Here is a 24,623-nt window from a genome sequence, read left to right as displayed (position 1 = left end):
GGAACTTTTATGGGTTTCAGGCTGTTTGTTCTGTGAAGAGACGGTAATGCAAAAGGGACGGGAATATCACCTCCAGTGATGGTAGTAGATAGTACCATCAATGGTAGTAGCTCAGAGCAAGTCAGCATGCAGTTGTTCTCCAGAATTTATATTTCATCAGGCATAATTTAAATACTGTTTGAATTAACCCTAGGACTATTGCACTTAAAGACTGTGGTGTCCTGTGAATACAAGAGGCATCACTTCTACAGTAGTGAACGTGACTCTGCTCCACTCAGTGGCAGGAGCTGTCATCAGTGGTGCCTTAAAATACAGTGCTTCTCTTTAGAGGAAATGTATCTTGAAAATACACCAGGGCCTACGCCCACACAGATCTGAGAAGAACTCAGGTGAAGTGAAGCTTCAGATCAGGAAGACGTTCACATTTCCCAGACTCGCAGCATTTCATGGGGCTGGTGCTGGAAATGGGTCTTGGACATGGTTTTCACAATGCTTTTGAGTAGTGTGGGGCTTGCTGGGTTTGCTCACATCTTTAATGCCCAGATGATAAGAACCTGACAAACTCTTTCTGTGGAGAGACCACAGGCTCTTGGTGTGTGCAGGCTGCTCTGAAACAGCAAAGATCATTTAAGCTGTTGAAAAGTGGGGCTGAAATTCTGCCTGGGATGTGTGAGAGTGAGGGTTGGTGTGGACATACCATAGCCTGGCAGTTTCCCTCTAGCTCTGCTGTGGGGCTGCATCCAGATATAACTCACATCATAATATAGCTTCTAATGTCACCAGCTGTGTGATTTAGGCTTTTGATCAGTAGAATATAGTGATCCCGAACACTTCTAATGAACTATATATTTATCTAGGGAGTCATACCACTTTCATCCTCAACATAGCTAATAACCATAGCTCAAAAGAGGCCACAGGCTCTGCATCTCATTTTCAATTTGTGCCTTGATAAAGGACATAATCATCAGAAGAAAAATGCAATAGTTAGGGGAAATGGGTTTCCTCTGTGCCACCCTTTGTGAAAGAGAAGCAGGAGCAGCAGCAAGAGCCTAGGGCCACACCCTGTGCAAACCGCACAGTGTCCAAGCAGCCTCAGCTCAGGGGCTGGAACACAGAGGGTGCTGGTCATCACTGATTTTTTGAAGAAATGAAGGAAAAGCTCTGCCAGGAGAACATTAAATTAATGACTCTTAGTTGTTTCTTTGCATTAGCTTGCCATATTTCTGGCTGGACTTGTAGGCGTCATTAGCCATGTGGCAGCTCACACATTAAACATAAAGCAGCTCTTGATTTTTATGCATATTTCCAGAAATGGGTTCATCTCAGTAAATAAAGACAAAAGACATCCCTTTCTTATTGGGAAATACAGATCAGGCCTGGCTTGTTGCTTTAGTCACCCTCTGAATGTTGTTTCCACTGGAGACTTGTCAAATCCTCTCTTGCAGACTAATGACTGTACCAATCCAAGAGCTAACTAAAGACCAAAGAAATCCTTATATTAAAGAGGCTTCAAGTTGCATTTCCTCGAAGTAAAGATCATTCCCAAAGAACAAGGCTGTGTTTAAGGATGGTTTAGTTTTCTGAGTGAAATGGTGTTTGTATCTGTGCCCTGGTATAATGCTGGCATCTGCCATCATCCTGAGCCCAGCCTGGATTCTGCCATCTCTTAACATAATCTGTAATCATACTTAAGACTGGTATTAGCTGATCAGAATTGCACTGAAATTACCAATCCAAAATGCACTGAAAATTGGTGAAAAAACTGAGGTCTGTGTTGGAGCCCAATGAACATCTTTTTGTATGGAGAAACCTCAGCTCCTGAACCCATGGATAACACTCTCATCCATGAGAGGACGGATAGATGGTCATACGGGGTGGACTTGTTTATGTAGAGCATGTTTTCCCAAAACACTGAAAAACTACTGTAAACAAGTATGTTTTATCTCTAATAATATGTGCAATGACTGTGTAGAATAGCTAATTTACATCTCATTACATTAACTTTAATTTTGGGAACATGTTTTCTGCATGATTGGTCTCGAAATTGTACAGCAGTGATTATTTCAGAGAGCATTTTTTTCATGGGTTTTGGTGAAAGGGCACTGTTGGATGTGCTGTGTTCACTCATCTGCATATGTATTCTGGAGGAAGAAGTCATTATTATTTTCATTCAAATATATTGTTGTACCCATCTCCTCTGTGTAATTAAGGTAATTCTTGGCTTGGATTTGCAGCAGAGATGTGGCTCCAGGGCCATGTCACAGGCAGAGGGACTGAACCAAGCTCTCCCAAGGACCTCCATCCCAGCAGGGAGCTGTCCCCAGGCATAGGCAGTGTCTTGGCATCCAGCAGCAATTCTGGCCTTCAGGTCACAGGAGGTTCAGACAAAGATGTTGGAGACAAGGGCCATACCCTTCCTTGAGTCTACAAGGGAGAATGCTTCAGTTTATTATAGCTCAAGCTTGTGTGAACAAGATGCTCTGTTCATAAATCACTTGTGGCAGGAAATGTACAACAGTGTGTATCACATCCCACACAGGGTGATAAACAGGAGGTGTTCAGTATCTGAGTAATTTTATGCCTCTAGCTGGTCTATCTGTTGGGATTTGGGGCCATTTTAAAAATTGCCATTTGCCTGGAAGAGCTGCAAAGAAATTATCATCAATCTAAAGTGCTTAGGGCCTGAGATCAGACTGGTTTTAGTGGCTATTTTGCATTATATTGATATGGTAAAATGCCAGCTGTTTCTTCTGAAATAAAACCAGCAACAGCCAATAATTAATGTTCCCATATTTCATTAAATCGGTCTAGCTGCATATGTGAAGCCATATACTCTGGTCTCCGAGGTTTCTTTCCTGGGGTTCATATCCCCCAGCCCACGTTTGAGGGCTGTGGGAGTGGGAAGGCTGTGTGTGTTGTGCCCTACTCAGCCCTCTCAATACTCTGCTCTAGTGACACCTGGGACATCCCTCCAGCCACTGAAGGACTTTTAGCTTTCCCTTTCTGGAGCAAGCTGAGTCCTCACTTCTTGTTGACAGTCGTAACTCATTTGTGGGTTTTATTAGCTGTTTATGAACATGCTCTAAGGTTTCAGAGGGGAAGGATGACCTAGTCTTGGTAATTACACAGGTTTGTGATTTGTGACCACAGGTCTGTGTGTGCACCACTAGGACAGCATCTCCTCTCCTTGGGCAGGAGGTCCAACACAAAACGAGCACAGAACTGATCAGGAACAGGACAGGTCTGTGGGGTCAGGACAGAGCAAGGAGGATGGAGCCAGAGATGGGCGGTGGATGTTCCAGGAGGTGACTGTGGAGTAAGCATCTTGGAGTGCACATCTCCTCTGCAGGTTCCCTAGGCAAAAACAGGCCCTTGGTCTTTATCACTTCTGTTCAGGAGCAAAGTAGCCTGTGCCTGAATGAAGCTACCTTCCAGAAGGTATCAAGGTGTCACGGCCCTCAAGGCATCAAGAGATGGACAAACAATGGAAGGTTAATGGGTGTTGTCAGTTGTACAAAAGCAACTAAGCATTTTCCTCGTATCAGTTCACAAACCCCTGTTTAAGGAGAAGAGGACAATTTCTGCTCTGGTGATGGGCTTGTGCCACTGGATTATGTTTGGCCCATTTTCGTTTGGATTTTAGCTTTAAATCTCTTGTGTTTGTTTTCTTCATGCTGCTTATCAGTGCTGTGTTCTTGTGCTATAAGAACAGAACTTCACAGAGCCACTGCAAAGCTTCCGGTTCATCAGTTTTAATTAAATTTGAATGGAAGATTCTCTTTCTCTAGCTAATTTTCAAAGTCACAAAACAAATCCCCTTAAGTGCCTTTTTGTCTGCTATAAACTAGTAAAGCTGATGTCAAATTCCCTCAAAAACCAAATTTCTTCAGCCCTGTAAGAGTGCAAATTATTGTGCCATAAGGAACAGAGCATTTATTATGAAAACTTCAAATTAAAACATTTGTTCTCATAGGCAAGGTCTAGGTGTTATGAGTGTCATTGTGGGGTAGGGTCCCTCTCTTTCAGCACTTGGTCCCTTCTGCTTTCTGTGTCCTTTGCAGCCCCCTTGAGCTGCTAGCAGCTGCCACGGGGCTCCAGGCTCTGCCCCTTCCCCACTGGGAACTGGGCAGGGATGCCCCAAAGCCTGCCAGCCCTGCTCAGAGCAGCGAGTTGTTTGGTGAGGTGCAAGAGCCTTTATGAAAGGAAGAAGCCAGGCAGGGATGTGGTTTCAGAACCCTTCAGCTTGCTGGTTCGCTGAGCAATAACCCCCAGCTTTCTCTGACCTTCTCCCTGCCATTAACTCAGTTACAGAGATGGGTAGGGATTAGGACTGTGAGTCGACTTGGGGAAGCTTCTTGCTCTTCTTACTGGGGCAAAGGAGAAGTGTGGGGATTACTGGAAGGAATCAGCTGTAGCAGTGGTGTCCCTGTGCTGTGGAAATACCTGCAGCTTGTTACAGCAAACCCTGAGGGGCTTGAATTGTTTCTGATTAATGTTATAAATTAATCTCAAGATACAGTATGTGAGAGAAAAGGAGAGGGGGAAAGATATTACTTGGTTTTGAGAGGGATTTGGTATAATAAGCTTCTGTAGCCAGCCTGTGAAAAAGCACAATAATGAATTTTAGCTTATCCATGCCAGTTGCTTTTATTAATATGTCACTCTTGTAGGTTAGAGTTAATTTTAAGGAAGTCTTCTTTTTTCCTTCCCTGTGGTGGCTGCATGGGAGTCACCACTGTCTCACTCAACGCTGAGTTTTTGCTTTTTCCCCTTAAAATGCTTGATTTTTTTATTCTTAAGTTCTGTTGTTCTAAGAAAAAACAACAGCTGTAGCACAAGTGTGAACAGGAGAAAGCAGGAGTGTGCAGAGGTCAAGTCCCACCTGAGCCAGGCTCTGTTGGGCAGATGGATGTGTTTGTACAAGCTGCCTGTCAGCTTACTGGGTGTGTGAAGCCCACTCATAAATTTCTCTCCCAGCCATGCTCTGATCTTGATATCCCCATCTCACTGTGAGGTCAAATGAGCTGGAAGAGAACTGCATCCAATCCAACCTCCCTGACAAAACAAGACAAAACCCATGTGCTATCTCCATGGAATTACAAGTCACCTTGCAAAAAAGCCGGCAGAAGGAGTCATCTGCCTCATTATCCACAAAAAAAAAAAGCTTTAGGGAGAGGTATCTTGTAACTGGAACTCGTCTACTGCTTGCCCTCAATACCTTTTTCCTATAATTTATTAAATGACCTAGAAAAATTATTCTGCAGCAGAAGATGGATAATTGTCCACAGGATGTCACAAACCTACTGATCCATCAAGCAGACAGTGCTGCTGTTATATCATTTTGTGGTGCCACCCTGTCTTACAGCCCATCTCAATGTCAAAAAAGGATTTAGAAAATACTTCAGGATGTATTTCATGTGCTGATTTGGATTTGATGTCCCCTGTTATATCTACTCAAGTAGGGAGTTTTACCCAAGGAGACTCTGATTTTTGCTGCATAACTCCCCTCTGTGCTTTCTGAAATTCCCCCAGCACTCATCCTCGGTGGGTCCTTTCCTCTCGTCCCCCCCAGAGTTACAACTGACAACAGAATAAACACATGATCTCCAGTCATCATTCGGGTTCCTGGCAGGAGCAGCTCACACTGCTCCCCTTTCCTACCACTGCCAGTACCCATGTGTTCAGCTGCTGCTCTTCCCCTTACCTGTTGCCTCAAGCAAAAAGCTGCTTTTTTTCATTTAAAATTGTCTGTGCAACCAGACACATCACTTTTTCTCCAAAACATTGGCCTCTGAGCACCTCTCTGTAGATTCTAAGAAACAAAAAAGTTTACATGAAACTGAAAAACATGTTGGGCACCACACGTATCTCCTACCTGCTGGTATGAACTGTTACAGTATTGATACATCTGGTACACCAGTTAAGATTGCTCACAATTAAGTTAATTTTGTTGTTTTTCAGTTCTCTATAACAATGAGCAACTGCTTTGTGTAATTTCCTTTCTTCTCTATGCACGACAATCTGCTGGACTCATCTTTCCAAGAGTACAAGTTAAAGATGATAACTATAATTTATGATTCCCTTCTGGACTGGGGTTTATTATTAATAGCCATGTTCACTTAGACTGTCATCTAATCTTTCCTGTAAAGGGCTTATCTTTTTGCTTGCATGCAGAACACAAACTGTTTTTGGAACTCTTTGCTGGTTATGGCAGTGTCAGTGGGTGAAACGTGGCATGCAAAATTTTAAGGTCCCTTTTTGTCATTCACATTTGTAATTCTACTTCAGGCAAACAAAACCAAACTTTCCAAATTCATCCTGCCAGCAGGATCAGTGACACTCCGCAGTGTCAGTGCCACATTATGTGTTCGTTTGCTTTTGTGGTACTCATGTACCTGATGTTGCTGTGGTACCTGAGTACCTCCTGGGTTTTAGTGTTTTTCCTTTCGAGGGGCCTTGTGAGGCAGGATGGAGCCAGTCCTCAATGGTTACTGGTAGCAGCTGAGCACCTTGATGTGTGGCGAGTGATGCTTGGTTTGTTGGGGCAGAAGCAGGGTGGGCTCCCCCGTTGCCCTTATCCCTGCCCCTCTGCCCATCCTGGACCTGGCAAGGGCTATTGCACAAGTTCACAGCTCAGGCCAGCTGCTTCCAGACTTTCCCACCTCCCGTAATAAATTCCCTTCCTCCTCCCTTACACCTGCAAAAGGCTTTTCTCTTTATTTGCAAGTGGAAAAGTGATTTTTAAAAGGTGAAAGAGTATTTCTAAACTTAGATAGCATGATTAGCTTGGCTTAGAATATTGTTATAGTTTATCTCGCTCCTCTGTGATAACTCAGAAAAACAATAAATTCTTCTTACGGCAGACTGACATTCAGTATTGAAATTGGTCTCCTAATCTTTAATGTGATTGCTTCTCTGTGATAGAAATATTGCCTCTTGTAGAGTATTTATTGTCTAGTTCTTTCTAAAGTATTGACTTTATGTAACAGTTTGATATACATCAAATCCTTTAGAGATTTAATAAACTCTCCTGGTCAGTCTTCTGTTGTAAACACATGGAGATTTATGGTCATAGTAGTGGAAAGCCCTTTCTTGCTGAAATTCTCTACTTCCAGATATCAAAAGATTAGAATGGGAGCATAGATCACAGTGGACACCTTCACCCCTTGCTGTCGGGTGTCATCAGCAGCTCTTGGTGAGTAAATGGTTGGAATCTGACTGCTGGAAGAAGAAACTTTTCTCTGTGCAGGAATAGGCTTTCTAAATACAGCCTTCAAGGAATCCAGCAGAGCTTTTAAAATTCACTCATTAAATGCAAATACACTGTTCTTCATAATACATTAACCTTCCTTTAATAGCGTGAAAACATCTTTTCATTTTACAGCTAAAGTATTAAAAGAATGTATGGTGAGAGATTTTTGGAGTGACATAAATCAGTGCAGGTCATGGTGCAGAGCAGATTCTTGCTTTGTTTGTATTGGGGGTGGATTGCTGTTTTTAAATGTTCTCTTTATTTTATGAAACAAAAGCAATCACTCAGGCTGTCAGTGCATGCACACTCTGCTCCTGCTGTCTACTGGAGATCCCTTTCTCTGGAAGCATAGACATGTCAGAGCTCAGGAGTGCTACCCAGTTCCAATAAATGAAAAATAATTGCTTCCACATTGCCCTTTCTATTTTTGTAGGCTATATTGCAGGCTGGAATCTACCTCAAAACAAATTTTGGGAACAGCTTCCATACTAATTAGTGCTGTCAGCCGCCACATTTGCTGCTTTTGCAGCTCCAGGTTGTTGCCAGCAGAGCAAGGCCAGAGCTTCCATGTGTAGCTGAAGTCTTGCAGCATTATTTCATTTTCAGTATTTTTCCCTCCTGATCTATTGAGAAATAACCACTAGCAAAGACAGAAACATACTATGTTTGTTCATAGAGATGGCTTAGCTGGGACACAGCTAGTCATTTTTCCTTGCTGATATTTTATTAATATGTGTTATTAACCTTGATTCTCCTTCCCTGTGGTGCTTTATCATCTGAACTAATCAATTCTTCTTGCAAGATTTATGGGGATGGGATGGGCATGTCTGCATTTGCAAACTAGACAAATCTCCAGGTGGTGTTACCTGGTACCAGCAAATGAGGGGGGAAATCCCAGTCGAGAAGGTGACCTGGCACACAACAAACAAAACCAAGGTGCAGCTGCCTGTAAGATGTCTGAATCTGACCTGTCCCTTTTAACTGGCACACACAGCGATACAAAAATAACTGAGCTGGTTTTCTACTCCATCCCCCCCACCTTTCCTTCCCCATCTTCCCTTTTGTTTTATTTCTTTCACACCTTCATGCTACTGGGCCAACATTTGTTAATAGCATCCAGTTTGTGACAGAAGCAGTGAAAGTCTGGAGCAAAATTCTGTGGCTGTTACAGTTCTAGGCAGGGTAAAATGTAAATCCTGTTAGAAGATGGAAAATACCATATGCCAAGGGAGGATGGGAAGAAGATAAGAAGGGATGACTTGTGCTTGTAGGGGGACAAAAAAAATGACACATTACACTTCAGAACTAAATGAAAACTGGCTGGATTTGTACAAACACCTTCATCTGTCCAAAAAGATTGTTTCTCTGGAACTCCTCTCACTCAGTGTCTCCATTTACATCCGTGACCTCCACTTTTGCAGTGTGGTTTTGTTGCTGATCTGCACAGACCATGGTGCCTATGGAAATGGCATTCCCACAACTGCTGAGCCCATGGCAGGGCTGTGAACCAGGGACTTGGGTGATCCTCCTTCTGAGGTTTGTTTCATCCCAGCCCCTGGGATCAACTCTATAATCTCATCACCTTAATACAGATGTGCCCTGGGATTAAAAGGGACAACCAGGAGTTCATCGCCTGTATTGTTTTCATAGGCTAAGACGTGAAAACAGTGCTCATGGACTGATTTTAACAAATGTTCATAAGTTGCAAGACTTGTTTGTTGCATGTTGAACTTGAGAATTTAAAAGGTGCTTAGATTCAATGATGTGTTTCATTAAATTCAGTTTTATTATATCCACCTGGGTAGTTTTCATTGTGTTTTATGGTTTCATAATACAGGAAGAGCCTAAGTAATAATGCTGACAAAAAAAGTGGTTTTCTGTATGGGTTTTTGCAGTTGTGCTGTGCACTGGCTGCCCCGGGGCTGGGGTGGCAGAGAGGGAGTTCTAGGATGAGTTGCAGTGTTGGTTTGCAGACCTAATTAGCACTGCTGATGGTGGGTGTGACAGGTGTCAGCAGAGAAAAACATAAATAAGCACCATGCCCTGAAAAGAGTTTGAGCTCCAGATCAGCTGAGTACCAAAAGGTCTGAACTCTGTGTCAATGACACAGTCAGCAAACTGCTGAGATAGAACTGCTCAGATTAGGAGCAAGCTGGTCGAAAATGAAGAGCTGCTGGTGTGAGTAGCTCCAGCTAGGAACTCTGGTTGTTCCTGTCCCCATGTCCTAGCCACCAGCACATCTGGGACAGCCTGGCCAGGCTCTGCCTTTCGAAAAGGATAATTGAAAATTCAGTCCTAAACAGGCTAATACAGTTAAGTGCCTATTGCTGGTACTTTTTCCGTTGTTGGTTTTTTTTTTCCCCCCCCATTCTTAGAGTAAATTTTAAATTAATTTTTCCATTTATGCTAAGTTAAAAAATAAGATTTTAAATGGCCTTGTCTTTTCTTTAGCTGGTAATCAAGGCCCTTGGAGGGAGAAGATATGCCCCAACCATTAGCATGGAAAAGAGTCCTTGCACGTCTTGCATTTGGTGCTATCCTATTTCTAGCAAATAGCTTTCTGCAAAGCAGCTTTGCTGTGGCAAAACTTTATTGGTTTACATGGAAAAGTCTCCATGGTTGGGAAGGCTTTAGAAACTAATCTGCTCATTGAACAATTGTTGCTATTTTTCCCCTTAATCTTCTAAAGCTAAAGGTTTGTTTCATTTGATGGCATGAATTTGAACTTAAACACACTAACTGCACCTGCAGCCTCACAGTTTCCAAATGATGATTACCTTGATCCTCAATTGGCTTAAAAAATAAATAAGTACTAGACCAGCAGAATTAAATCATACAGAGTTTGGTTTATTATCAGTGTGATGTAAACAGGCAAAACACAGTGTGTGGCTGGATACTGAATTCAGTTTTCCTTTGGTTTTTATTCCAGTGCGGTTGCTTTTGTCGAGTGTTATCCATACCTTTGTTTCAGGCATTTTTGTCGCTCATACAATTGAAGTGAAATAGATCTGGGTTTCTCTTGGCATCATCCCTGCCACAAGGGTTTCATTTATACTGATGTATGTAGTATATGTTGTGTATCATAATTAAGTCTTGAACTGGATAAACAAGCACTGTGAGCTGTGCCAGTGGATGTCAGCGTCATCTGGATGAGCAGGGCTGGTTGACCCAGCCTGTCCCTGGTGACAGGGACTGTCCCCTGCCCCAGTCACTGAGCCAGTGGAGCTGGGAAGAGAGGGAAAATATCATTGTTTATGCCAGGAGAGATCTGAACATCCAAGTGTTTCAGGGAGAACATCTCTGATAGCAGCCTGCAGTATTTTACAGGCATTTGAGTGTTCTTCCTTTTGAACTAAAGTGAAATTTGTCTTTGTAGATGTCTCCAATACATTAATACAAATGGTGTAGTAGTAGAAATGTATTATAATACTGCATGATGTTGCTCTTCGTAATTCTCCTCGTTCGGCAAATGAACACTTCCTTGCTCATTAGTATTCATTGTTTGGATGCTTAACTTGAAAAAATGTATGTTATACAACAGCCTGAAATCCATGACAAATAAGAGAAAAAACCACAAGGGGATAATAAGCATCTCATCACTGCTCATGTCTGCATATGTCTTATACAGCTAACATCCAAGTAGCCCAAGACATCTCTGCCATGCCAGGGAGGCTGGGACATGTTTGGATCGATGCCTGGGATTAGAGATAGATATTTGTACTCCAGGTATGGCACCAATCATGGAGTTCTGTGTGGCACGATGCTCTGGTATGGACCTCAAATGGTGAACTACTCTGGGAAAAACTGGGCCCATAGAGTGGTGGCGAGCACTGTTCTCAACAGCCTTGCTTATGAAAAGTAAGTTTGTGCTTGAAAACAAGGAATGTTCTCTGTCCTCAAGTGGTGGGAGATGTAGAGATGTATACCTGCTAGACAGGCAATCTGTCACCTAGTTGGGAGTGGAATTCAAGATGTTTCCGAGTAGAAAATGAAGGTTTTGCTTCTTTGTGATTTCCCTATATTTTATCTTGTTAAGAGTAGTCCAACAGGTAGTTTCCTAATCTGTTGCACCAGCAAAACCTGAATTCTTACAGAATTAGAGCTGATACCTCTTTGAGTTTTCAAAAGAGTTGGGCCTGTTCCACGGGGGAAGGGCAGGGGAGGGAGAGGGGAAGGTATCAATAAAGGATTTCTGAGCTATCCAACCACCTAACTGATGTGAAACTTGCAGGAACTTTGCATCTTTGTGATGTCAGCCCCTGGCTGAAAGCAGCCCAGGGATAGTAAGCTTATATTCATAGATGTGGGAGATTCAAGTTTATGTGGAGAGATCTTCAGAAAGTGCCAGGTGCTACAGAGGTGGTTCTTACAATGAGAACCACTGGCTGAAATGTAAAGCTGGAAAATCAAAGGAGAATTAAGGCAGTCCTTTTTATGTCCTTTCCAAATGTGGTTTCACAGCACGTGCAATGGTACAGCGCAGAGCAGAGCTGTGGTGGTGCTCTCACTTCTGGACCTGTTCTTTCCCAGCCAGTTGTGCTCCAGTGAAGGAGATTTGCTTGGGCTCATCCCACCAGGAACTGGTGATGTCCCAGGTCATGTTTGACACAGCTCTCCTGCCCGCTCGGCCTCTCTCTGGTCACTGGGAATGAATTGTCTGCTCTGAGGTGATTCAGGCTCCAGCATTGTCACTGTGCTCTAATGGAAGGCTCTAATGTCACAGGGAAGGTTATCATTGCTCCAGATATAGTCATCTCTAGTAACCTCATCCAGATTCTGCCTTGAGAGCAAGACTGTGGAATCAAGACTGTAAATAGTTTTGAGATATTACAGTTGTGGATTTTTACCATGTAGGCGTACCTGTAAAAGCCATTAATATTCAAATAACTTTGCTAAATAAGCAACTCTGCCAGAGTAGTCATTTATTACTATTTATGATGACAGACTTATCTTACTGATTTTTCCAGCACATTTCTCCAGAGGAAATTAGATACAGTACTTAGTTTAAGCTGTGCCAGAGAGAAAATGTTTCTTTAAACACTTAATTCACCTGGAGATGTGACAGCTCTTGGTACGTCCTTCACCCTGTCACATCAGTCATTGGGTCTGGTGTGAAATTCAGGTCTTTATTTTCTTCAGGAGAAAGGTAACTGGTGGTTTTAAAGTGGGTAACAAAGAATATGCAGAAACATCAGTCTTGAACTCTGAAACCTTGAATCTAAAGGCTGTTGTTTTAAATTTTGCCTTGCCCTCCTCTTCTGGTGTAATTGCTGGGGAATAAGTTCCTGGGCAGCTTTGAGACTTTGTTGGCACACGTGGCATTAGAGGGTGAGATGTCAGAGACACAAGCTGGGTGGTGAAGGCCACCATGGGTGCCCTACCATCTCCAGGGCTGTATCCCCTACTCTAGGCAGAGGTCCCAACAGTGCCTGCTGGGGAGCAACTTTGCAACAGTTGACCTGGGGAAATTTCAGTTCAATTATGAGGAAGTTTGCTTGAGCTACAAGCACTGTCTGAAATACATTAAAATAAGCAAATGATTTGTCTAAATCACAGACATTGCCACATTAAAAAAACCTACCATAGTTTCCAGCTGGCCTGAGAAATTGGAACAGCTGGCGAGATAATGAAAAATGTTCCTATAGGCTTCTGCCTAAATTGTGGGAAAAACGTAGGGGAATTGCATCCTGATATACTTGCAATAACACCAGAGGAGCAGGAGTGGAGGGTTGGGCTGGGGAAGACCCCTTGCATCCCTCGTGCACATGAGCTCCTGCCTGCTCTGCAAAGCTGACTCCCGGGTCTGCTGCTGATGCTGTTTCAGGCACAGAAGCAACCCAGGGTCACCCAGGTAATTTATGTGCAAATAACTGGTGATTCAGAAGTTGACTGAGCTGCCAGTGGGTGCCTGGCTTTTATTTGGGCATCTTTCCTATGGATCTGAAAAGACTCAAACATTAACGTTGTTCTGCTGCTGACTTGGAGGTAATGGGGTTTTGAGTTTTGGCAGTTAACTTCTGATGGAACCTCAAATGTCAAGAAATACCAGCCCATCTCTTCATTAGTAACTCTACTACCAGCTCTAGCTAGTTTCAGAATAAGCTCCAAAATTAATGGCTAAGCAAATGAATTGTATCTAGCTGCAGGAGTCAAATGAGCTGATCCCTTCTTGTGCTTGGAAAACTGTTTTCCCTATAGCTCTTCTGCCATGTCAGGTTATTTTTAGCCATATTTAAAATTTTAACATACAATGTCATAGAATACATTCTATTAACTGATCTGCCAGCACTTTTTTATTAAAAAGACTGCAAAAAGTTTTTAATTTTTAGTATTTGGAGCCTTGAAGGAAAACGGACCCCTAACATTGATGCCTGATGACAGTTAGTCAGTGAATTAGGGAAAAAAAGCAGTGGTGGTTCTGTCTGTCTCCCAGCTCTTGCTAGCAGTAAATTACAAAATTAATAGGCTTTTAGGAGAGACTGACACATAGTTACTGTGGAAAAGACAATTAAATGTGGAAAGCCACTTTTCTCACCACATTTAATTTTAACTGGAGGCTTTGAGACTCAATAAATCTTTTTCTTATTTCATTCTCACATTTTCCACAGGTATTCAAGTCCTTAAGGAAAGTACCTCATATAAGTGACTTATTTTTTTCTTCCCCTGTATCCTTTGCTTTTTTCCAGTCTTTGTCCTCCCACCCCTCAACAAAAAGATGAGATGCTTTCTGAGTGCCAGTGTTTGTTTGCTGTGGGACTTTCAGCTTCTTCAGCATCCCCCTTGGATGAGGTCCTGAGCATTGCCAAGGGTCACACAGGACTGTGACAGCTCTAAGAGTGGCCTATTTGCTGCCATCACTGCTGTTAAACTCCAGAGGTAGGAGAAATGTTCATTCATAACACTTGAGCTTCATTAGCTGGCCCTTATACTAATGGCATTGAGTGGAATTGTAAATTTGGTTTAAAAACACTTGTTTTGAGAAATAGCTAAGAATGGATTTCTCCAGCCTAAATAGGCTGCACTCTTGCCATTTAGCTGAAAACAGTAATGATTCAGCATTTCCCAAACATGATTGCTCTCTCTGTAGGCTTTATTAGGACAGCCTATTTAAAAGCCTCTCAGAAAGCTGTTGGCGCAGCAGACTGTAAATCTCTTGACTGACCAAAATTTGGGTTAGGCTCCTGTTCAATATCAAGTTCATTAGCTATTCTGACCTTGAAAGGAGGCACCAAGAGATAGTGTTGCTCCTTCTACTGGTTAGTACCTAATTGTCACAGCCGTTACACTGGGGAAAATGAATAGTGGGCCAGTCACACCTCCTGTCCCCTGGGAAAGACTTGGTCAGAAACAAACTGAAGGTGGCAGAGCCCAGCACAGGGGGGTTGATGGAAATACTCTGGCACTGAGCTGTTTGAACAGAACTTTGTTCTGGTGGAAACTTGGTAGTGGCAGCAGGACACTGGAAAACAGAGCTGTTTTCAGTCGTTCCTCCTCCTCGGTCCTATCTGATGTGCCTTCAGCTGCTCCTGGTGGGACCATCCTAGGTTGTGGTCATGTATCTTCCCCTTTCCCCACTACTGCCAGCCCTGCACTGGGCTGGTTTTGGTGCAGGTTGCTGTGCAGTCTGGAGGCAGCAAAGCTCACGCTGGGTGACACTTGGGCCTTTCTCCCCTCTGCCTGCCCAGCTCAGCAGCCCCATGTCCTGGTATCTTGTTGCCTGGTGGCTGAGGGGTTAAGGAGCCACCATGTCTGCATTGCTTATGTTCTCCACTGTGCTACCGTCAGTTCCATTATGATACTGTCGACGAGGGTGAAATGAACTTGCAGTAGCTTAAAGCAAGATAGGTTAATTAAAAAACCTTGATCAAAGCATCATAAACCATATAAAAGGTTCCATCTTTTAATTATTTTTGAATGGTCTCTCAGGCAGTAAGGCCTAAAAAAAAAAATTTATAATTATTTGATAATTATATATCACATCAGCTTCAGTTATCACTTGCTATGCAGACTGAAAGCAGTTACTTGGTAGTATGAACACAAATAAATAGCATTACCATTGCAGTAGTGGGATAGTCTGGAGTGTCCTGAGCGGGGTGCTGCATTTACAAAGGCTTCCTTTCTTGCTGTCTGTCATGCTGCTGACAAGACAGCAAGGGGGGGAAAGTATAACGAAAGCTGTGGCAAGCAAAAGTTGTGGTTAGCCCTTTCCCGGGAAAATAATCTGCCCAAATGTGTGTTTAGCACTTAAATACAGCAGCATGAAGCAGGAACAGCCAAGGCTCTGTGCACAGCATAAGCTGATCATGGGCTGTTTGAATGAGACACACAGCTTCATGGTTTCCCCTGTCATGGGAGAAGTTGATCATGAAAAGCAGGTTGCTGCTTCTGAGCACATACAAAAACAGTTGGCTTCATAACCTTGGGGAGGGAGCAGAAAAAGATAATAAAGAAATCTCATGAGGCACATTGGAGAACCTAGGAAGTATTAAAACATATGTTGGAACATATTGATCCCTGAAAGCCTCCTGCAGCAGATATGAATCTTTTCATTTCCAGCCATACTGATGCTTTAATGAGGACAGCCTGCGCCTCTCCCATCTATAAATCATTTATGGAGATTTTTGCACAGCCCCTCCTGGAGCTTAGGCTCAGCTGGTTGAGAAGGGGTTGTGTGTCCCAGCTTGGGTGGGTCCTACCGGGAGCTGGTGAGGGCTCTGAGCTGAGCCTGGGGGTGAGCTGTGTCCTGTCAGAGGACCTCCAGGGACCCATTACCTGACCTGCAGAGCACATCTCTCTTGCTGTTGCTTGGGTTTAAGTGCTGCTGGCATGGGGGCAGCAAAGCATCTGCTTTGTGGGACAGGTAGTGGTGGGGAGTCCCCTGGGAGCTGCTGGGCTGGTGTGCTCAGAGCATGGCCCCAGACACAGGGAATTTGGTTGGGAGATGCTGGGATGAGAAAAATAGAGCAACTTTTATTATTGTGTTTGTGTCCCCGTTTTTTTAATTCAGCAGCCATCAAGATAAGTGTCTTCCTGCATGAGTCACTGAGATGATTAAGTTTTAAGTGGTATCAGAAAAACCACAGTTAGAAACAGCTGTTCCAGTGGGGAAGAAGACTTGGGGTGTTTGCCTGATGTGAGGAGCCCCTGGTGTTGGGGCAGGGCTGACCCCTCCAGCTGTCGTGGGGTCTCATGGGCTGGCTCCAGGTCTCCCTGCTCCCTGTCATGGTGCACCTCACCTGCCGCCCCTCCCAGAATCACTTTGCTGGCATGAACAAATTGTCTGGATTTGACCCTTTTGTTCCTATATTTATGATACTGAATTTTCACGTCTCCTCCCCTAAAAGTGTTTTGCAATAAACACAGTTCAGGCCAGGGGAATGAGGGGATGAATCACAGCTATGAAGGTATTCAGCTGTGTTTTAAATAGGAATCACAGCAGGTAGAGCAGCAGCCATTGCCCTTGGTGTACTTCAGATTTATTGAAAGGCATTTTTTCCACTATTGAGTTATTATTAATTATTCTTAAAATAAAGTGGTACCATGCAACATTAATTCAAGAGAAGAAACTGTAAGTTCCTTACTCTCTAAGGCTTGTTTTCACAATGAATTAATGGGAGTTAATTTAGCTCAGCATAACAAACAGTACCACTCAAGGAATACCAACTAGATGTTGCTTCCTAACTTCCTCCTCCTTGTTAGTGCCCTCTTTGTTCTTCATTGTGTCATAGTTGGCAGATAGTAAATTTGCTAAAAAGTGGAAATCAGAAAAATACTGCATGATTTCCTCCTTTGTGAATATTATGTTTAATACAGATCCATTGCTCTCTCCTTGGTGGTTTGCTGCCAGAGTGGGGTGAGAGCTGCTCCTGGGTGGGTGGGAGAGGGCCCAAAGAGGGCAAAACCCATCTGGTTACAGCTGCCAAAACTTCTGGCCCATCATTGATGGAGGGCAGGGAGAGGGGTAAAAGGCCTGCTTATTTTTTCTGCACAAGGCAGTGCTTCCCATCTTGTGCTTCTGCACTTTATAGTGCATGAGAAACCCCCCAATGGCAGGAGCCATCCTGGGGATGCTTCCATCCCTCTGGGAGGGCACGTCTGAGCAAGGGTTTTGTTGCACCATGAATAAAGCAAATCTCCTGAGAATGATACCTGGATGGTTTTAAAGCTCTGCACCAGCGTTTAGTGGAGAGTGTGGGCAGGGAGAGCAGGAGGGAGAAATGGCAACACAAGAAATTTCCTTCAAGCAATTAAAGAATCACTACACTTTTATGATTAACTTTGTGTTCACAAGCTGAATGCAAGCTGTTAGAAAGCCATTGCTATTCCATACCTGACGCGAACAATGGGAATATTTTTTTGCCAGGAGGATTACACCTTCCAATTAATCACTTTTATTGGAAGTTTAAATAACAGACAGAGAAATTGATCAATTAGCAGTGTAATTCCAAGGAGATGTCACAGTGAAATTAGATCTCAGGCATTTTTAATGCAAGAAGCTAGGAGCTCCCTCCAGTTTTCTTTCCCAGTAACAGTGTTTTATTTCAATTGAAAGTTTATTCTACTTTGTGATCTCCTACTAAATTTAATTTACCACTGTAATGAGAACTGCTCGTGTTGCAATGTTCAGAGCACTTTGCAGATAAATAAAGGGTGTTCAGAATGGAGAAAACAAACATTTGTTAGTGGGATTACTAGTTGTGGATCTCCCAAAGAAATAGATTTTTTTAGAGTTGGGGGAAAATGAAGGGAATTGGTCTCTGATGGAGCAGGACACCAAGGGGGATCCAAGAGCTGTGGTTATTGTGGCCTTGGCTCGGACATCCCTCCTGGTCCATGGTGTCCAGGAGGTCCTGTGTTCTGTTCTTGTCCCCTCCAGCAGAATCACTGCCCTGAGCCCACCTGCAGGCCTTTTGCTCCCCGCTCTCACATCCCTTCTTGCCATTTCTCCATTTCTGCTTTCATTACTTACATAAATTTTTTTTGTCCCTGGTGAAATGTTACCGCTATCGTTACTGTTCAGTGTCCTTCCATTTTTACTATCATAAATGTCAGTCTTATACGGTGAATGCCTGAAGTGCACAACTTGCTGTGAATTTATTTCAGCACTATTTTTGGAGGCATCCCTCAGCTGAAAAGGAGAAATACTGAAAATATCTATAGGTTTTTATATGTGTATGTGTAAGGGATCATCTGCTTGGAGGCTGAGCAATGCTGCTCTGCTGAGGGGCACAGCTATAGTTTTGGTTCCAAGAGGAGGTTCTGGTGAAATCTAGGTCTTGAAACCCTTACAAAAGCTCCGAGAGGGACAGACACTCCAAATTTGACAGAAAATACTGCTGAGGAGAGTGGCTGTACAGGACAAGTCAGAGGGTACCTAAGCTGCCTGGTCTGCAACTCATGGCCTGGGATGGCAAACTTCTTCAGACTGTTCAATCGGTTCCTATCAGATGAGGAAGTGCTACCTGGTGAAAAGGTGTAGCTGTACACACCCAAATTGCTCCTTACAGAGCTGCCCATTGTGGGGAGCCCATGTCAGGCAGGCTGGGATCTGTGCCAGGGTCCTGAGGCACAAACCAGCACACGGAGGGAGTAGAATTTAGGCTTTAGCGGACTGTTTCAAGAAGTGGTACAAGAAGCATTGTGATTAACTTTGCTTCAGTCACGTTCAGAAATATTTAAAAAGAGAAGAAGGGCCTAGGAGCTTGGCTCCCACAGCCTCTGCTCCATATGGTGTGTGAAATGCCAGCACGTGAAATTAACTCCCATAAATAAGTAATAAGGGCTGATTTGCCTTGATCTGGGTGGGCTACCTTCCCATACCACACTGTTTCACAGCAGCCAGGATGCTGTCTAGCTTGGGGAGCATGTGCTGCCTTTCAGAGGGACGGGAGCCCAATCCTCCTAGAAGGGAAATTCAGCATCTCAGAAGGAGACAAGATGTTAAGTAGAACTCTAGGTACTCATCCAGCTCTGACAATCATCATTAGACACAAAATCTCAGAGAACCTCAGGATTTGGGACAGCAATTTTTTTTTTCACCTGCACACCAGCACCCAGCTCCAAGGGCCCCTTGCCTGGCATCCCCCCCTCATTACTGGGGCTCAGCCCTGCTCCCTTCCTGCTTCAGGCTCCACTGGAACCCTATAGAAACAACTGAAATTTTCTTCTGCCACACCAGGGAACAGAGAAGGTGGCATGGCTGTGAGTGGTGGGGGACTGATGAATGGGATGTGAAGTGCAGCAGTACAATTCGTCATAACCGAGGTTAATGAAGGAGAATGTTAAATAGCCTGTGACTCTGCATCTGACATAATCTGCTAAATTAACTGAGAATCTACTAGCATTGTACTTCTAACTACTCACTTAACTGTCATTAACCCCAGTAACGAACTGAAGCATCCACAGGAAGATTTAGGCAGCTGTCAGGGGCTGGGTGCAGCCTGACTGGTGCCAGGGCTTGGGCATCACCCAGACCCCACTGAGCAGGGACAGGGGACAGCAGCCACGGTCCCCACGTGAGACCAGGCCTGGTGACAGTTTGGTCCCTAGGGCATAAATAAGGGAGGTTATGCAGGATAGCCAAATGGTGTAAATTCATGGCAATTCAACAGTGGGCAAGGATTTACCCTGCTGCATATACTTCAGTTTCATAGTCTGAGCTGGCATTTGTTCCTGGTACAAGTGGCAGACCTAGGATTGCTACATTACAAAACAGAATGCAAGAGCTCAGGCTGCCTCAGTCCTGCTGTCGGCACTAGTGCTTTTGGACCTTTTTAAATACTGACAGTATTTTTTTTTTTTCCTTCTCGCAGTGCTTTCCCAGCCCATGTCTGTCCAGGGTGCAGAGTTTTCATTTTATTTAATGATTCTCAAGAAATTATTAAGAAATCAAAATATATTTCAAAGTTATCTTCAAGGCTTACTGTAGTTCAAGTGGTTTTATAAATCCACAGTGCAAGTGCTGTTTTTCACAGCTTTACTGTTCCCAAATGATTTTAATGGTGTATTGACTGGCTTTACTAGGGTCCTGGGAGTTTAGAAAAGAAAAAAAAATAGCTTAGCAAGCAAGATCTCTTAAAATAGATATATTAAAGTTTTCAAAGTTCATCTAATCTGTCTCTGTTCTGGGTATTTGTAAACAAGAGGCTGTCAGTAAGGTTAACAGCACTATTCTGTTCCCAGGAATATTGCAGCTGTGGGGTGGCTGGAGCTCCCCCATGCTTTGCTGGGATGAAGACAGACCCACCCACTGGTGGGGCAGCTCAGGGCACAGCTCCTGCTCCAGGAGATGCTGTCAGGAGCCAGTGCTGCCCTCCAGCACCATCTGGGTATTTCATGTAACAAATCTTCTATATCAGGGCTCGCTGGTCCTGAACTTTCCTGCATCCTTCCCATAGCCATCATTTTTATGGTTTTTTGCTTCTTTCCCTTGTGCCCACACTTTTCTGGAGAGCCTCTGGGATGCTGTATGGCCCGGGGATGTGCCAGTGGATGTTCTCCAGGCCCTCTCAGGGCTAAACATCTAAAATAGATGTGCAAAGGCAAATGAACTTCATGGAAGTGATTGCTTTGGTGGAAGGAATTTGCCATGGGCTGGTGGGTGCACCAGAGCAGCCCTCCCAGAGCTTCTGGGATCCTGATGTGTCTATGTAACAGCATTAATGCAAGATGTGTATAACTCCATACCCTAGATCTGTGTAACCTAATAAATAGTTTCAGTTAATGGACAGAAAAAGGAATGATGCTCAGTAAATTTGATTTTATGAGCCTTTTAGTTATTTGCTGTGCCCATTAGGTCGGAAGTTAGGTAATGGTAAGTGTCCATTAGTGCATTAGCTCAGTGATGAGAGAGCTGAATTAAAAAAGAAAAAAAAATGTGGAAGAAACCCGAGAGCCTTGTGCATTTATTAAACCCTCAGTGTGTTAGGAATGGCTCTGCTGGGCCACCTAGCTGGAGGGACAAGTTTGGTCTTTGTGAGGAAAGTTCCTTCAATAAAAACTCTACCAGGCAGGTCAGTTTTTGCACAAATGTGTGGTGGAGCAGGGCAGGAGGGATGCAGGACAATGCCAGTATGACCTATGCTCCCCAGAAGGTGTTTGTAAACCAAAGGATACTGCCAAGAGCTTTGCTCCCGGTTTGCTTGCAGGATTCAGCTGCAGTGTCTATTGGACTAAGACCTAATGAATTGCATTACACTTCACTCAGCTGGTGATTGATAGTTAAATCTAATAACAGCATCTGTCTCATCAGCAGACACATTTCAGTTTCAATTTGTTGAATGCACTCTGACCAGGATGAGCAGTGGGTGTAATAGAGACCTATCTCCTAAGCTAATAGAAACTGATACATGGAAGATGAATCTGTTTTCTTTGCCTGTGTTGTCTGCTCGCTTCCTAATTTGGTTCTACTTACAAGGGTTAATTAAGATGCTAACACTTCACCAGGGGATTTCCAGATAATGAAAACAACTTGGGGACAGAAGGACAGGGAAGGAGACAATAAGTTGTGCGTGTTTGACACAATTTTGAGCCCCCAGTGAGAGCACTTGTCATGCATGTGATCTGGATAGTAGGTTCCCCTGCCTTTACGGAGCATTTGTCTTCCCATCAGCTTTTCCCTCTGCCCAGGATCCCAGGATAAAGCTGAGACAGGCAGTCTGGTCTGGGGGCAGTTAAAATCCCTGGTGGTGCTTGCTGCTGGCCCCAGACAGTGGTTCATCCTGGCCGTGGTGTGCTGTTGGGTATGTCCCAGTGCTTCGGGGGATGCTGCCTTCCAGAGGTCATTTTTTAGGACGTTGTTCAACAGGCAGGTCCCTGACTGAAACTTCTGTTTCAAACTATGAGGTTTTGCTGGTTTTGGTTGTTGTTTTGGGTTTTTGTTTCTGTGGGGGTTTTTTGTTGTTGTTTTGTTTGTTTGGGGGTTTTTTTTTTTGGTTGGATTTTTTTCCCCTCATTGCATTTACTGTAGAGTTGAAAATTTTCACAGTACAAATCTTTTTGGTGATTTTTAACGCTTTGCTTTTGACCTGTGAAAATGTGTATGCAGCAAAGGTTGGGTAGACACCCCGAAAAGGAATAGTGGTGAATGTGGAACTTCTGGTGCCAGCTCAAAAATTAACATAGGCAAAGGGCAGGGGTGATACTGGTCTCCAGTTACTACCCACCTGGATGACATCTCCACGGACACAGGGGTGCTACTGCCATAGCTTCAGCTATGAGGAAAATGCGTGGGCTGCCAGAGAGCCAGCAGGCAAAGAGCTGAAATCAGGAGCGATGTCTGCCTCACACCCAGCACATCCCCATCCCCTGAGACCCTGCGTTCTTAAAGGGTGATTAATGTGATGTTTGGGAGAGGACATTAGGTGAGACATTCAGCTTACAAAGAGCTTCCCTGTGGAGCGTTCAAGAGCACAAGGATCTGGAGTGATCTTGGTGTTGCTGGTAATGCAGAGGGACACCCTTATTTGTATTGCATCGCTGAACTCCATTAACTCTTTTATTCACCTTGTTCTTCGGACAAGTGCTGTTTCATGTGGAGCCATCTACCAATCAGCACCCATCAGCAAATCACTATTTCATTTTTTTATGCCTGAAAGGAAACATGATGCTGCTGAATCCTAACGATGAGCTTCTTACAGTACCACAGCCTCAGCATGGACTGGCTCCTGGCAGCACCCCTGGTTTGCCCCAGCAGCGTCTCTGGTTTGTACCATGTTACCCCAGTTAGCATGAGCAGCATTCCCAGTTTGCACCAGTGGTACCCCCACTTTGCACAGCATGTCCCTCAGGCTGGTGCCAGTCCCCAAGCCCTGCAGCCCTGCTCGCTGTAGGGCTGCCCACACAGGGCAGCTCCTTCCATGGAGCCCTGGCTGGTGGCATCTCTGGGGCTCCTGTACAGCCCCTGGGGTTGGTGTGCATCCTCCTGGGCTGTCAGCTCCTTTGGCACAGTCCCTTCCTCCTTCTCATTACGGAGATGAATGTTGGAGCAGCACTTGTCCTGTAAATCTTTCCCGGAGGCTTTCCTCAGAACAAGCAGTTAGCAGAGCAGGAGGCATCTGTTTGGAAATGACAGGGTTTCCAAACCGTTTATGAAGCAGGTAACTGCTCTCCCCTGGACTGTCAGCTCAGCTCTCCATCTTCCCCGGGCTGCAGCCGGGAGCGCCGTGGCAGAGCCCATGGCCTCCTGTATTTATTTACAAGGAGAAGGAGTCATTGAGATTAATGGCACAACTGAATATGCAATATGGTAAACAGTTATTTGGAAATTATTGTTTGTGTTTAATTATGACATACAGGATAAGTTTAACAGCCATAAATTTTTCATGGGATTGTAAATGCAAATGCAAGCATTAAAATGTGCCCAGCACATGAATCAGTCTCTCTCCACAGTGTCCTCCTACAGTGTGACACTGCTGAGCCTCAGGGGCACGCAGAGACCCACCAACAGCAATGGGATTATCCCCTCTAAGCATGGGAAAAGCAGTAAAAGGAGCTTGGGAGGGGCTGAGACACCAGAAATGGCTTGTTTCTACCATGGAAAATGTGGGTTCAGTGAGCAGCAGGGGATGGAACTTGCTCTTACTGGGGAGAACAGAGCAAAATAGGAAAACTTTCTTTTCATGCAAGTCACCTGTCAACCCAGCAATTGTTCTGTATCGGGTTATTTTTCCTACCTTTTCTCTCTTCCTATTCTTTTCTCTACTTTCTTCTCCTTTCCTCACCCTTCTTTCCCCCCAGCACATGTACATAATTATGTGTTGCTGCTGTTGACAATAGGAGAAAATGAAAAATAGAAATTTAGGGAGAGAAAAAGGTTAATGACAAGAAAAGACACACCAGAAAAATATATTTCTTTAAAAGAAGGGTGGTAATAAAGAGGAAATTTAATTTAAATGGGACATTTATATGGGAAAAGGGAAATATAGTGTTTCCGGGGGAAGAGGAAGTGGAACATTGTTTTCTTCTAGTCTGCTCATTTGAGGGTAGTAGTGTTCCCCAGCTGTGTAAAAGCTGGCATGATAATGAAAGATGAGTATTTTTCTGTCTCTGTGTATCTGAAATTAATCTCTCAGGGGACAAAATATATCACTTGGTGAATTTCATGTTTAATTTTTTAGTAGGCAAAGAACATACTGTTTCCCTGTTGTACCATCACTCGCTCAGGCTTCCTACCTGCTTAAAGGCAAGTGCTCATTTTCTGAGCAACCACCTATGCCACCCTATGATGTCAGTTTTGGTTTTTGTTTTTTCTCTCACCATGTGTAAGCCTGTAGAGAATGCTTTGTTTCTAATGGAAATTTTAATTGCAAAACGTCTTTTTGACCAAAAAGACACAGAACAGATTTTGAACAGAAAAAAAGAAGGATGTTCT

Source organism: Calypte anna, chromosome 19, assembly GCF_003957555.1.
Source record: "Calypte anna isolate BGI_N300 chromosome 19, bCalAnn1_v1.p, whole genome shotgun sequence".
NCBI classification, from domain to species: Eukaryota; Metazoa; Chordata; class Aves; order Apodiformes; family Trochilidae; genus Calypte; species Calypte anna.
This window is presented reverse-complemented; position numbering follows the sequence as displayed.